The following is a 15,764-nucleotide window of genomic DNA, read 5'->3' on the forward strand; positions in this document are numbered from 1 at the left end:
TTCAGTATATGTACAGAAACCACTATGAAACACACCCTGAAAACAATTACATTTAGATCTGGATTCCACTAATCAACCACCATTCCCCTGCTTATTCGAAATGCATGTTGCTCTCAGTGACTCATATGCAAGAAGAGTAAATATAATCGAATTCTCGAGGAACACAGCAGTCTGCTCGCTGCTTGTAGGAGTCTAGTTGTGGCTTTGGTGTGGGATTAGATGTGTTCTCTGTGGCTCGGATCAGATGACTAACAAGACTTAAATTTATCATCTGAAGCAACAGTGTGCGTGTGTGTGTGTGTGTGTGTGTGTGTGTGTTTGCTATGTAGTTTATGCTCTATGTCGTATCTTGTATGGCAGCCTCATTAATGTGCTGTGGACCTTCCTGTGTGTACACATCTGTGTTTGGCTTACTGTATGTACTGTAGAAATGTTACTCACAGTGTATCAGCAACTCCCTATACTGCTGTATTCTTGTGAATAAATCCTTAACACAATTCAGGCTGTGACAGGGGATGTTGGCTGTGCGGTCTTGCTTATAATTAACCGACTGTAAAGACTAGACGCACAGAGCTTAAACACTTTGAATTTCAACGATTTATCGGCCTCCTTCATCCGCTTTGATTGACCCCTTAAAGAGTCCATAAATGACAGGGTGCGTTCTTGATTGATTACTTTGACGTGTTCAGAGACTACACAGCTTAATTACTTTCCTTTTAGGCACTCAGTAACTCACGTCTTATTCGAAATATTTGACATTTATGAGCATGCAGACTGCTTATTTTACATGAAGAAACTGACAGCCACAGCAGAGGTATTGTCGCATTTTGGGTGTGAAATAAAAACAGATGAATTTATGTATCCTAACGTTAAGGTGGAAGATTCTTGATTTACATATTCATCACCTTCAAGGTCTCTTATCTCCCTGTGTAACTTCAGGCTGTGAATCTGCATTAAAAACAACCTGAGCACCAATGCAAGACACCTAAAAGTGGAAAAAGGAACATCGTGTCCACACGCAGCTTGAGAAACCCTTTTTTTTTTCACTGTTTCACTCTGTTACATCAACCGTAATCTAGAGTGACAGCTGTGTGATGACCTACGCGACACGCAACAGCAGTGTCTCAATTATAAAGCATGAAATTGTAACTGTCTGAATTCTGGTTGAACTTTTACAGCTTCATGCCCGTTTGCACTCAAACAATGTTAAGCCCACCACAAGGCAGTGTGGGCACTCGGGCTGCTGTAGGTGGAGCCGCCGCTTGCAGGCTCTGGAATCTCGTTAAGCATATTGTGTTGCCAGAATCAAAGCAGAGGTGTACTTGGCAACGGCTAACCGCTACAACCAAGGAAGTCAGGAAATCTCTGTGGCTTAGTAACACCCCACATTGCAGAAAGAGCTTGTCAATGGGATTTTGGGAGGATATTCTGCAGCTTGTCACAGAGGCACAAATCACATGACATAACTGCAATGGTTTGTCAGAGAGAACAAATTTTAGTCTTGTGGGCTTTTCAACCTATTCAGTTTGTTTTAATTTATAGAGCAGATGCCCAAGAAAAGTCTGATTTTGGGACAGTTTGTACTCAAGAAAGGCTCTTTCTTTTCTCACCTCAGGGTATCTCAGCTGTGTTCCAGACCTTTGAGTTACTGTTGGACATCTGAGGTCTTCTTTAGTGATTTAAAAAGATCTGGTTTTGTGCTTATTGATATTTCCCCAGTTGGAGATATAACTAAGCCAATAAGGGCCTTGTAGGTGTGATTTTCCTGTGCCAGAGCGAGCATCCTTTCTCATGGTAAACAGTAGCCTTAGCAACTGCTACTGCCAGTACTGTAAACTTAAAATGGCAGTGATGCATTGATAACTGTGTGTTGGTCACTATAAAGTGGTTAGGGCAAAATACACCATCATATTAAAGAAAATGGCGATATGAAGAGGGAACAAAATGGCAGTCCAGTTGGAGAATTCTGGACAGTGGTGTCAGGTAGGGCTTGGCAATATACCAATATGATATCAATATCATGATGACACTAGATATCATCTAAGATTTTAGATATTGTAATATATTGTTCTGGTTTAAAAGCTGCATTGCAATAATGTAATTTATGAACTTAGCAGACTGTTGGCTGTTCTATTATTTGCCTTTAGCTAAGTGGTAATATATGTCCACATGACTGATGATTATTCATCACTAATGTGGTGTATTCTTCACCAATAGTCAATCCTACAATATTGTCACAAATATTGTCGTCAAGGTTTTTGGTCCAAAATATTTTGACATTTGATTTCCTAATTTTCTTTTGAGACATCTATTGAGGGTGGCTTTTTCCTAGCGATTGTAGTGAGGCAGTAACTTATAAAAGGAACATTTAATTGAAGCCGTTTTTCCATACTCATGCCATAGAACCACAGCCAAACACACTTAAAAGATTTTCAGATGGGTTTAAACACCTGAACTGTGTACAAACGGTGAAAATGAGCTATATTGCTTATGGAAACAAGGAACTCCAGATGGCACTCTGTCAGAAGAGCCCACTCGCAAATATCCACATGGGATGGAGCTCTCAGTGACAAAGGGGTTCAGCCTTTTAGACAATTCCTCCAATCATCATGCATACACCGAGCGTCCTCTCCCGCCTACCGCTCCATTAGGTCCCAGGGAAGCTGAGCCTGTGACGATTTTGTCACATTTATCCAATGGCCGTCTCACTTTGCTGCATGAAAAAAACCTGCTCAGCGCTGTCTCGTAGGAATGCTTGGAGGCTCCGAGTCCACCGTGCTGACACAAGAATGCATGACAGAGAGGTCGCGTTCAATAGTGTATATTTGACGATTTCTTCTAGGAAATTTTATATATAAATATATATATATATATATATATATATATATATATATATATATATATACGTATATTATGTATACATCCTTAAAATGAGTTGTACATCTCTGGGGTTAGAGTTGGGTTTTAATGGAGAAAGTGCAAAACAACGGCCATTTTCAGGGATCAGACAATCTGCTTTTTAGTTATGCGAGACTGCTGTGACACAGTGCTTATTATCCAGTATCACACTGACACTATTTAATTTGGTATCTTTTGTCCATTGCCATAAGACTGCAAAGTCTTTTCCATTAGCCAGTTGGATTTTGTGTCATTTAGTGTTCTAGCCCAACCATCTCATTTGGCAAAGACTAACATCTGGCAGATGCAGACATTAAAAGGAGCCTTGTTTTAGCACAAAGATGTATTGTTGTGTAAAGAGAGCACTAATTGCACTGAGGTTTCAAAATTGTGTTTGTTTATTCACCTGGGCTGGCGCAGCCTGGAGCCACAACACACCATTTTCACCAAAATAACCATTATGAAACCTTGTTGTGTCTACCTTTCCCTCTGTGTGCTTTTCATCCTCACCCATTACGATGAGACGCAGCGGTGGGTTTTGGGAGGGCATGTGCTCTGACACGGTCACAGAATTTTAATGAGGAGATGTATTAATACCGTATTATTACACACCAGCTTTTTCATTCTTTTCATGAAGCTATAGTTATTTTCAGAGTTTGCCTTTGAAACCTTGTATAAAAAACATCATGCATTTGAATCTGTCTCTGTCTAACCCTGGTGTTTTTATCCTTATATTTCCCCCAAACTCAATTATCCATCCTTTAATTCTACAAACTCAAATCAGAGACCAAGAAGGGTTTAATTACCAACTCAAATGCCAAAATTCCTTTTTTTCCTGCTCCCTCCTGCACTTAAAAGTGCAGTTTTTACATTTGATGTTTTAATTCAACTTTGGTCATGGCCAACCATGTGCTCCTGGTAACAGATGCATGTCAGGACAGGCAAATCAAATCAAAAAGGGCTTTTTTTTCATATTTCAAATCCCATTTATTTCTGTATTTAATGCCTTGAAATTGCAAAGACCCACAGTTTGTTTTGCTGAAAATCTTCAACATTCAAAATCATTCATCATAGAAATGCCAATTTCCTACTATTTTGTATTCATACAGCCCTGCATCTTGCAGGTTAGTAACTTCCTTTCACTAACTTGTCCCACTGTGTCTCTTTCTTGTTTAGGTGATCTTAGAGATTCATCAGAGCCAAATGTGACAGCTGTCAATAAGAGGTGTTGTACGACCTTCGTGACATGAATCACTATGTGTTTGGATACCTGACCTGACCAAACCACTGATCCTGTTACTGTGAGTAAAGTGTACAAATTCCCCAATTTTTAACCACCTCTAGCATTTAAAAGCACACCACTGAAGGAGCACACTGTGTCATGGCCAGTTTACTCATTTGTTTCCTGATGAAGCAATGGCACTCGTCCATCAGTGTGTTTACATGCACTTACCACAGTTACAGTCAGCTTTCAGCTCAACCTGATTTCCTAAACATCATGTTTATTAGAAACCTGATAACCAGAGTAGGAGTCCAGAGAAACCAAACTTCCTCAGATATATGTGTATCGGAGAAAGACAATGTCTTGGCCATGTGCTGTATCTGTGTGACTGGGTTTCTAATCATCTTCTTACATAAATACATGGACTTCACAAAGATCTTTACATATATACATTCTTGAATTCAAATTCACTGTATAACTGAAATTGATACAAAGTTGCTTAAGTTTGAATAACTGGGTTTTCACAGCCTAACTTTTGACTGTGTAAAATGAAGACAAATTTGTGTTGTAAAGAAAACTTGTTTGCTCTTACTGCAGTACTGTCAGCCCTCCAACATACACATTCAGAAGAAGTCAGGAAGCAGTGTCTTGTATCACAAAATATTGCACTTAAAATAAGTAAGGGCAATCGGATTCCTAACCTGCTGGATGTGTAAGTAGATTTTAAGATGCAACTACCCTCTAGTTTTCTGCCTAACCCCACCCACTGTAGACATTTGTAAAAATGCTAAAAAGTGGGCAGGGGGCTGAGAGGGCAGCAAGGAGGGGGGTGGGAGTGAGGAGGCTTAACATTCTTATTTAAAAAAGTTATTAAAGGGACATTGTGTAGCATTTTCAGTTGTTTATTGGCAAAAATTGATGTCTGCACTCATAAATATGTCATCATTGGTGTATCATTACCTCCACCAATAGTCTGACTTATTCTCGTAAAAGGAGAATTTTGGATTTGTTTGTACATTGTGCAGGTAAGTCGTCTGGGGGGGTTCCATAATGTTTCGCCATCTTGAGAATACATCCGCCAGCAAGGGACATATAGCACTACCAGGGAATAGCCCCGCCTTCAGCGTTTTCATTGAGAGCCAGGCCAGCGCTGTGTGACTGAGAAGCTGAAGGAGAGGAGCAAGAGGCGCTTCGCTACTACCCCGGCACGACTGCAGCATAACAAAGTCCCACTCTTTGAGCATAATGCAGGATCATGCATATGCAGCATCACGGGAGATGGAAACCTCGCCGCCAGGGAAGCGCAGAAGGGCATCAAAAAGGCAACGTGACCGGCGAATTCAAAGAACGAGGGACAACTTGGTCAGTTGTCAGTTGTCAAAAGAGAAGACGTGATTGGTTTGCAGTCCTACGTTGTAAACACAGCCAGTATGGTGAGGAGGGGGTTTGTCAACTCGCGTCGCGTGTGTCTGTGTAGGAGCCTGAATGAATACTCCATGAAGTATTGGATGACATGGTTTCATCAATGTTATCATAGCTTTTTGGTCCACAGCGGCTGCTGTTGTTGCAATACGCATTTGAAACAGTGATGCGCTAGAGTGCGCTATCCGTTTATGATTTCAATGTTAGATTGGAGAAATTCCTACACACTGTGGCTTTAAGTTTGATCCAGTTGACTCTATGTTAGCTTTGGCCTTGCAAGGTTCAGGGTGAACTCAAAACAGTAGAGCATGCATTTTCAAACCAGGAAATACCTTCATTCATTTTTCATAACTGCTTATCCTGTTAGGGGTTGCGGGAGGGCTGGAGCCTATCCCAGCTGACATTGGGTGAGAGGCAGGGTACACCCTGGACAGGTCGGTCAATTTAGAGTCACCAGTTAACCTACCCTGCATGTCTTTGGACTGTTGGCAGAACACGCAAACTCCGCACACAAGGGCTCCCCCACCCTGGGTTCGAACCAGGAACCCTCTTGCCCTCTCGCTGTGAGGCGACAGTGCTAACCACTGCACCTCCATGCATTTGGTAAGAGGTGTCAATATTAAAACCAACATTTATGTGTTTCATTGCAGTACACTCATATAATGTAGTTCACAGCTCACAAAATATGTTTAAGTGTGCAGTACCTCTGTAAACTCACCAGGTCACTTAGCCAAATAGCTGTAGTTCCTCTAATGGCCACTTGGCTCCAGAAGCAGGTCAGTTCCCATAGACACCCATGGTAAAATGTTCAGCTTTACAGCAGAAACAAACATGTTTACAACTGGGACTACTGGATTGTTCTGGGTAACCTGGTTACTTATATGCTCCATACTGATCAACTACCAGTGGTCTACATCATTAACTTTAACGATGGATGCTAAACTTAAACTTGCAACATATTAAATTATCTTAGCAATATGTGAATAGTTTTTTAGAATATATATCAGCTTTTCACATACAATGATGAAAATAACAAGACTGACAGCTATGAAAAGGTCACCTGGAGAGCTGTAGACTATACTGTTATATACACCATGGAGTAGATAATTATTTTATGTAATTATTCATGTCATTTCAATAATTAAAATGCCATGGTTTTAGATAATGATGGACATGGCTAATGACTGAGATCTGCAAACCATACAGTGATGTATGGTTAGGTGTGAATGTGTTTGTGCTCTTGCTCATGTAAAGTTTAATCAAACCCAAAATCAACCACAAAAGGCTGTTCTGGCACTTTGACATTTAGCGGAGGTATCACTATCCTACAAAAGATCACTTGACTTACATTGGATAACCCTGGAGTCAAGGGCAGATAATAAGACAATAGACCCCTGGGCACAGACATGCAAAAGGTCCCACTACCTCTTCTACGTAGGGGCGAGACACAGAGACGTGGAAGTTTTGCCTCTGTTTTGTTGTTGTTGTTTGCGTCTCTTTGTGTCTTTGAGGTAAAACGTGTCATTTTGTGTCTTGGAGTTCATTTTCTGTCCGTCTTTTTCGTACATTTTGTGTCTCTTTGAGGTAATTTTGTGCATTTCTTTGTATTTTTTGCATTTTGTGCATTGTTTTGGTTGTTTTGTGTCTCTTTAAGATAATTTTGTGTCTCTTTTGGGTGACTTTGTGTCTCCTTTGAAGTAATTGTTTGTTTCAGTAATTTTGTTTCTCTGTGAGGTTTTTTGTCTCATTGAGGTCACTTTGTGCCTGTTTTGGTTGTTTTGTGTGTCTTTGAGGTTATTTTATTCTGTCTCTCTTTGAGACACAACATTAAATAATTTGAGAGATAATTGTGTCTCTGTGATAATTTGCGTTTTGTGTCTTTTTTTGGTTGTTTTGTGTTTCTTTGAGGTAATTTTGTGTCTCTTTTGGGTCATTTTGTGTCTCTGGCAGTAATTCTTTGTGTTTTTTAGGTAATTTTGTTCCTCTCTGAGGTATTTTGTGTCTCTTCAAGGTCACTCTGTGCCTGTTTTGGTTGTTTTTTCTGTGTTTGTGGTTATTTTGTGTCTCTGAGATAATTGTGTGCGCCTTTAGGGTCATTTTCTTTCTCTTTGAGTCCATTTTTGTGTTTTTTTTGTGGTCGTCTTGTGTCTCTTTGTAGTTGTTTTTCCCCTCTTTATAGTTTTTTTCCTGTTTCTTTGCAGTTTCTTTTGCATCTCTTTGTGGTCATTTTAATTCTCTGCACATATTAATTTGAGTGACATCTCGCAGGTGAAGGACAAAGGGGCCCCTGACACTTCAGGCCCCTGAGCCTGTGCCCGCTAGGCCCATTCAGTAATCCATCCATGCTTGTAGTCAGAATTTAGAGATATGGTGAATGCTCAAGTTAGCATGTAGCACTGGAGCCTATGGCTGACTGGGCATGTATGGATGAATAGTGTCTACACATTTCGCAGTGAAGGAAAAGCTCACCCAAACTTTTTATCCCCGTAAGACAAAACATGTCAAATTTTCTTTTCACAGAAATGTGACATTTTTCACCAAATCTTCTTAAACCCAGCCTGTCACAAATCTTCAGTCAGCATTTGCGCTGCCTGCACCACAATGATTGGATGATATAAATCACTTCAACGGGACAAACACTCAGCAAAACCCAGAGCGTTCTGATTTACTTAAGTTGGATTAGAGTCTTAAGCTATCTCCACAAACTCTTCCTTTCCTTTCTCCTTCTATCATTCTCCCTTTCTGTGAGAAAATTGGCATCATTTACTGCTGTCACTGCAGAGCTCATTGTCCCCCATTATCCCAGGGACAAAGCTGCCGTGACATTGAGTTAATCCGTGCTTGTTTCAATTTTGCTTCCAGAGGAAGAAAACAGATAAGGAGTTCAGGTAAGTGATGGCAAGGAGGCGCCATACCCCAGGCAAAACAGACTACAATGATTGGGACGGTTAAGAAAAAGATAAAATGCAATCTGCCAGGCAAATTGGGTTGATTTCCCCAAAAATGTCAGAGACGTGTTGGGCGTGCTTGAGAGGTTTTCTCTCTGGGATTGATGGAACGAACTTCTAAAGACTAAAATTGCTTGCCAGTATGTCAGGCACACATACTGTAAAAAGACAACCACAGTTAGACTAAAAGGAACATTTTATGAAATCTAGGCCAAGGAAACTAGTGTAGGCAGAGACCTCCTCCCTCAACATCAACATCTCTGCAATCATTACCACCATGAGACATAAGGTAATGTTAAAATACTGCAGTACAAGACCTCAGTCAGAAACTTTTGGAAGGAGAACTGTCTGCAAACAATATCTGGCCTCTCCTCCACTGAAAAGTGAAATGTCATGTGTAAGCTCACTGTCTTAGATAAAGCTCTTTCCAGGAGTCTAATTATAGCAAGTCCACATCATATGGTGTATTGTGAACCTAAACTAAGCTTACTTAATTACATCCACAGACTATAGCTAAGAGACCAGAATTAGCCAGGAGAGAAGAGACAGAGAGTTGATCCAAATCCTATGTCTGCCAAGTAAAGCCACATTTTCAGTCTCTCTCCTACCCATTCCAAAAAAGATGATGTATGCTGTGCAGTTTTATCCAGGCTTTTTGGAGTTTGATCAATACTTGAGACTAAAAGATAACATATTTTAGGCCTCAACTGCATCAGTTATGACCACCTGTTTTTTTTCCACCCATCTCTTGCAAGGCCCCTAACTTCATGAAAATGGATTGCATCACTTTTGAGGTGCATTCAGTAAATTTGTCTCATTGGAATTGTTTCGATCAGTTGATATGCTTTAGTGGACGAAGTAATCTCTTGTGTTGAGTTCAACTTAGATGAACCTGGTCTCACTTTGAATTTGTCGATATCCGGTGCTTGGGCAGTGACTTAGGGCGTCAGAAACAAACGAAAAAAGGTGGTCTTTAATGTCCCTATGATACGCGGCCAGTTGCTGTTATAGTTTAACGGTGCCCAGCAGCATCAGGGGGAAACATGACAAGACAAGGACAAAAGTTAAGGTGGCGGAAGTCCAAGTGAGGCAGTTTGGAGGGGTGGTGGATGGGTCCAACAAAACTTTCACCTGAGAGAGCGGTGTTCGCGACCCGTAAGATTCTAAAGCCAAACCCTGTCCTTTTTTCCTTAAACCTAACCACTTCCTTTTGTTGCCTAAACCTAACCATGTGTGTTTGTTGTTGAAGAAAAAAAACCCCGTCAATTTCCAATGTTGTACCAACGTAGTACGTTTATTTTGAAAGAGACTGCATGTAAACATTAAATTTCCTGTGAATACGGAAGTGTACCTTGGAAGAAGAGAACCTGACACAGTGTCTCAGAACGTCAACAACTAACGTCCCCAGGGTACCTTGCACGTCGTATGCGGAAAGCCCATGACCAAAATGTCAATATGTGACGAGGTCAGAGCGAGTTGCTTAGATGAACTTTGACATTTGCTGCTGGCAAATATCAAACTGTCTTGACGTGCCAACCTTTGAGGAAACTGACAGCTGGGCCAAAATGGAGGAAACTATGTTAGCTCAGTAGCCAACATATTCTCATACAGCTGTTCATATGATATCTAATGAATTAGCACCTGAATGACATACTTAACATAAAGTTATGCACTTAACGTAAAGGCTCATAGCTTAGGTTTAGGCAAGCAAAATTACGTAGATAAGGTTTAGGCAGGTAAATTAGCTTTGGTTAGGTTTGGTAAAGAAACAAGTTTAGGCATCTTTAGGTTTAGGCAAGTAAAGTTATGTATGTTAGGTTTAGGAAAAGCCACATGGTGCCGATGTTTTATCACTAAAATAACTCAGAGTTCACTTTGTTATACACGGTTCCAAACACTGGTCTCCTGGGGAAAAGTCCTGTGTTGTATGACCCATGTTCCACCCCAACCTGCCTCCTTATACAAACTCCTTACTTCTTTACCCCCATCAAGCATTAGTCATGTGATCGCAACCTTCCCAATTATTATTATTAACAAATTACTGACTCATGATCACGAGGGTTATATAGAAGTTGGGGTGCATCAGTTTTTGTAGGTAAATGTATGAACAGTGCATGAGAACAGCCAAAATTAGCTGTGTGCCATCTACTTTAATCATCATCTGTTGATTGATTGATTGATTGATTGATTTAACTGATTAATAAAAACACATATAGCACTGCACCTTAGTCATTACCAATATTACAAGTCATTGAGGATATAAACACAATAAAGCCCAAAAGCTTATTTCCATTGTATTTTTCCAATAAACACTTACTGTGACACATGACAAGATAAAACATCACATCAACAAGACATCAGGTGCATACAAGACAATCAACATATAAATACATAGCAAGCAGCTGGACAACTATGTCAACATGCTCTTGTTTTCTTGGTCATAAAAAGTTAAAAAAAAAATGGAATTGAATATGCTACATGGTACTTTGAGGCCATTTCTTTAAGGCCACTTTTAATGTGCTCTGTAAAATGCTCTGTTTTAGATTTGTGAGCAAATTATTCCACTGTACTGCTGCCTTGTATAGAAATGTATTTTTGCCCATCAGGCTATTGAATTAAAAAGGTATGAAGTCTGCCAAGCTACCTCTTGTAGAGTGGCTATGATTGCTTCAAATCTGTTCAAGTTCAAACTGCTTCACAAGAGTTTTTCAGTCAGTAATGAGACAGGAGTCAGTGGTGCACATACTTTTCTAAAAGTCAGACTATGCAACTTATACAAAAAAACAGAAAGAAAGAAAGAAAGAAAGAAAGAAAGAACATTATCTTCCTTTTATAATCGTAAACCTTTGCTCAGTACATTCAGATATTCTTCTGCTACAGCCTTACCAAGCCTGGTTTGACCAGTAGCTTTTGGTAGCTAATGTTAGCTAACCTTAGCTACTGCTGTGCAACTGACATTTCAAAGTTTGCTGACTGTTCTCTTGTGGTACTGTACACTACATTTTAGAATTGACAATTTTCCAGTCACTGTTCAACAAAATTTACTCTCATTTTAAATGAACTGTATTGTCCCAGGGCGGCATGGTGGTGTGGTGGTTAGCACTGTCGCCTCAGAGCAAAAGGGTTCCTGGTTCGATCCCGGGTGTGGGAGCCCTTCTGTGCAGAGTTTGCATGTTCTCCCTGTGTCAGCATGGGTTTTCTCCAGGTACTACAGCTTCCTCCCACAGTCCAAAGACATGCAGGTTAATTGGTGACTCTAAATTATCCGTAGGTATGAAAGTGAGTGTGAATGGTTGTCTGTCTTGACATGTCAGCCCTGCGATAGTCTGGTGACCTGTCCAGGGTGTACCCCGCCTTTCGCCCAATGTCAGCTGGGATAGGCTCCAGCCCCCCTGCGACCCTCAAGAGGATAAGTGGTTAGAAAATGGATTCTGACTGAGCTGACAAGCTTGGTATCTGCAGCTAGCTAGCCCACCTGATTTGGATGTTATCAAGCCATTCGTTAAATGGCCATTATCAGTGATCATAAGAATCATAGGTATGGAAGAAAGGGGGCTGCCACACTTACTTTAACAGTAGGTTCTGAGGCCATTAGTTGTATATCAAACTTGAAGTTTCATTAGGTTTAACTTAAACTTTCACGAGGTTTAGGCCCAAAAACTAAGTTGTTAGCTTTAAAAAATGTATCATGGTACATTTAAACAACTGTATCTGGTTAAAATAACTTAAAGTAGACTTTTGGTTGAGCACGGAACATGAACCCCACTCTACTGGGTGGAAATCCTGTGTTTGTTGACCTATCCACCTCCCCCAGCTGACAGACTTTCTCGCTCTTTCAACTATGTAACCTGACTTTCTACTTTGTTCTTATCATAATTATTACATTTAATGTAAAATGCCATTTTATGGCCTGAAAATTGCCTGTAAAAACTAATAGAAGATGTGGCAGGCCCCCCTTAACTCAAATCTATGATGCTTATAACCACTGAAAACATCCATTTAATGGCCTGATAATAGCTTGCTGACTCACCTGAAAATGCTTGTGACTGGCTAGTGCCAGCATGCTAGCTGGCTTTCACCAACTACAGCAGTTCACCAGCTAGCCCTGTGTACGTCACCAGACTTCTTGCACTGCCTATTTCCAGAAGGATGCTCGGATGACCTTCACTGTGCCACTTTCTGGTGTAAGCGGGCCTTTAAAAGATACATTACATTAGCAGAAATGCAGCATTTGGTGCCAGGATGTTGGCCAGCCTCAAATTTGATTCAGAGATACGCACTACTGAAAGATCAATCTCACCACTGGATGAAGAAAATTGGCCACATGAGAGCAATGCAGAGATGGCACTCAAAGCAGCGAACAAAACCTAATAAACAAGACAAATATGTCGCCGTTATTGGTCTTTAATATAGAAGTCTGTCTCCCAAAAATATCTGTACCCATCTGTCCCATCTGCTATGATGGGAACAGCGATGTAGTAAAGTGCCTCTTGATAGCATATTATTGGCAAATTAAGCAATTAACTAGAAATAGATTCATAAAGCGCTCTAAGGTCACAGTGTTTGTGTTGAAAAATTAATGATGAACATTTGTGGTGCTGAGCATATCACATTCGTTGAACCTGGGAATTGTCTTCCTCCTCCAACCTATCTCAGCGGGATATCAAAAAGATGATCGCAAGTTAATATCACAGTGCAATCTATTGATTGCACTTGTCAGCATTTACAATCTGGCCTCATCTGTCGGTCTGCACTCCCTCTGTCTTGTTTAAGAGGTTCCTGGGAGCCGAGGTGAGCCTGTCCTCTACCTGACAGACTACTGCTCCCCCATCCATCCAGCCCTGGCTGCTAGCAGCCTCGCCGCCCCTCTTACAGCTGCGCACAAGAGCCCTATCATGGTTCACTAATCCTCCTCATTAAGCCAGGCCTCAAGGCTCTCGTTACTGTACATCTATTCCCACATGCCTTGTACCAGACTTTCATCTCTGGCAGCATGTGCACATGTCATGAATTTGCCATGTGCAATATAGTATGTGTGTCAGGATTTTGATGTCTCTGTCAGCTGCGGGACCAGATAACATGTGGAAAGGCAGCTGTTCCCGCTTCATCTTGGTGGTGGAGGAAAAACTGCATGGATTGCACTCATGCTGCGTTCACATAGACCTCTTTTAATGTTTTCTTTTTTTTTTTTTTTTTGTACTTTTAACATTTCACGTATTCACCAAAACTCAGGTTAATAATCTTGATAAGCTTTTCAGGATCAATGGGAGTTGCAGGGATAGTTATGATATTTTATGTGCATGTGGTGTTTGATACTGCAGGTTAAGCCTCAGGGCAGCATCCATCTCTGCATTTATTGTAGTTACTCTTTGTTTTCTGTTCTTATTGCAGTATTCGTATGCCAGACTCGCCCCAAGGTTCCGAGAGCGGAAAAACAAATACACTTTTTATGGCCTAAAAAAGTGAGTTTTCTTGACAGAGAGTAATTCTGTCCGCTCTTCAGCTTGTGTAAAGTTTGTGGCAGTGTGGAAAATGCTCAGAGGATCTATATTAACCTTGCTTTGAAGTTACCCATACACCCCATGAGCTCTGTGGATTTCCTTATTAAAAGCCTTTCTGATTCATCTTGGAAACAACTGAGACCAATTGGAAGCTGTGTCGTCAGGGGCAACACTTCCAGTCATAGAAGTTCCTCTGACAAACGGTGCTAAAGCTCCAGTGACAGGCACCGGGAAGATGGGTTTGAAGGATACAAATCATCCACTGTGAGACTGAATCACAAAGTCGAGCAGCTTTAGCTCTCTATCAGAAATACACTGTGAGTGATGGGGTGTTCTATTTATAAGTGACTTGTAGTGAGGGTTCTTTTCAATCCAAGACGGGGAGGGGAATGGGTGTGTATTGCTGTACCAGAGAGAGGAGTTAAATGTGTCCGACAAGGTATTAAACTAAAGAACCAGGGGTGTCCTAGGTGATAACAGCTTAACAGTTTTTTTTAATACGCTGCATGAAATGTAGCACATCTCTTTTGTTGTGTGGAAAGCTTGTAACTCCGACATTTGGTTAGGTTTATCTTTATATTTTGATTAAAATATTCCGTGTTTTTGAGAAGGTGCTTGTGTACATGGGCGGGTTATGAAACAGTTGGCCCCTGGGCACAATTATGCAAAAGGCCCCTGCACTTCTCCTACAGAAGAGTGGGACACAGACTTTGTGGTGATTTTGCCTCTTTTTTTCTTTCTTTTCTTTGTTTTGCATCTCTTTGTAGCTGTTATGCATTTTTTTTGTGGTTTGGTTTCTCTTGTGGTTATTCCGTGTGCCCTTGTGGCTGTCTCTTTGGAGTCCTTTTTTGGTAGTTTTGTGTCTCTTTGTTGATCTTTTGCATCTCTTTGTGGTCATTTGTTGTTTCTTTGAGGCCATTATGTGTCTCTTTGTGGTATATTTGTGTCTTTTTTGGTAACTTTATTACTCTTTTGAGGTGTCTTTTGAGGTTGTTTGTCTCTTTTTGCGGTATATTTGTGTTTTAATTGGTCGTTTGTGACTCTTCAGTAAATTTGTCTTTTTGTAGTTCTTTGCATCTATTTGTAGTACTTTTGTGTCTCTATGTAGTTCCTTGTGGTTATTTTGTATCTCTTCAAGCTCATTTTGTGTCCCTTTGGGGTGTGTTTGTGTCTTTTTGGTCAATTTGTCAGTCTTGTAGTTGTTTTGTGTCTATTTGTCGTTCCTTTGAGTGTCTTTGTGGTCGTATTTTGTCCCTATGAGGTCATTTTGTGTCTCTTTGTGATGTATTTGTGTCTTTTTTGGTCAATTTGTCAGACGTTTAGTTGTTGTGTGTCTATTTGTAGTTCCTTTGCATCTCTTCGAGGTTGCATTTTGTCCCTTTGTGGTCATTTTGTGTCTCTTTGTGGTATATTTGTGTCTTTTTTTGGTCATTTTGTTACTCTTTATAGTCGTTTTGTGTCTCTTTGTAGTTCATTTGCGTCACTATGTGGTCATTTTGTGTCTGTTGAGGTTATTTTGTGTCTCTGAGGTATAGTTGTGTCTGTTTTGTGTCCCTTTTGAGGTCATTTTGTGTTTTCTTTAGGTATATTTGTGTCTTTTTGGTCGTTTTGTAACTCTTTGTAGTCACTTTGCCCTTTTGCATCTCTTTGTGGCCAATTTGAGTTCATTTTGTGTCCCTTTTGTTTTGTTTTGTCTATCTTGGAGGTCATTTGTGTCTTTTTGGGTCATATTTGTGTCTGTTTTTTGTTAGTCTTTGTCTATTTGTAATTTAT

The 15,764-nt window shown here is 40.4% G+C and overlaps 1 protein-coding gene across 1 annotated transcript in view; it reads left to right on the forward strand.

Moving 5' to 3' along the window:
- LOC117267646 (leucine-rich repeat and fibronectin type-III domain-containing protein 2) overlaps positions 1-15,764 on the forward strand; it is a 193,759-nt gene that overhangs the window by 105,334 nt on the left and 72,661 nt on the right. Inside the window, exon 3 of the mRNA XM_033643663.2 lies at positions 4,075-4,199. The gene's annotated coding sequence lies outside the window, so the exon portion shown is untranslated. The remainder of the gene's footprint in view (positions 1-4,074; positions 4,200-15,764) is intronic.

This window comes from Epinephelus lanceolatus, chromosome 15, assembly GCF_041903045.1.
Source record: "Epinephelus lanceolatus isolate andai-2023 chromosome 15, ASM4190304v1, whole genome shotgun sequence".
Lineage (NCBI taxonomy): Eukaryota > Metazoa > Chordata > Actinopteri > Perciformes > Serranidae > Epinephelus > Epinephelus lanceolatus.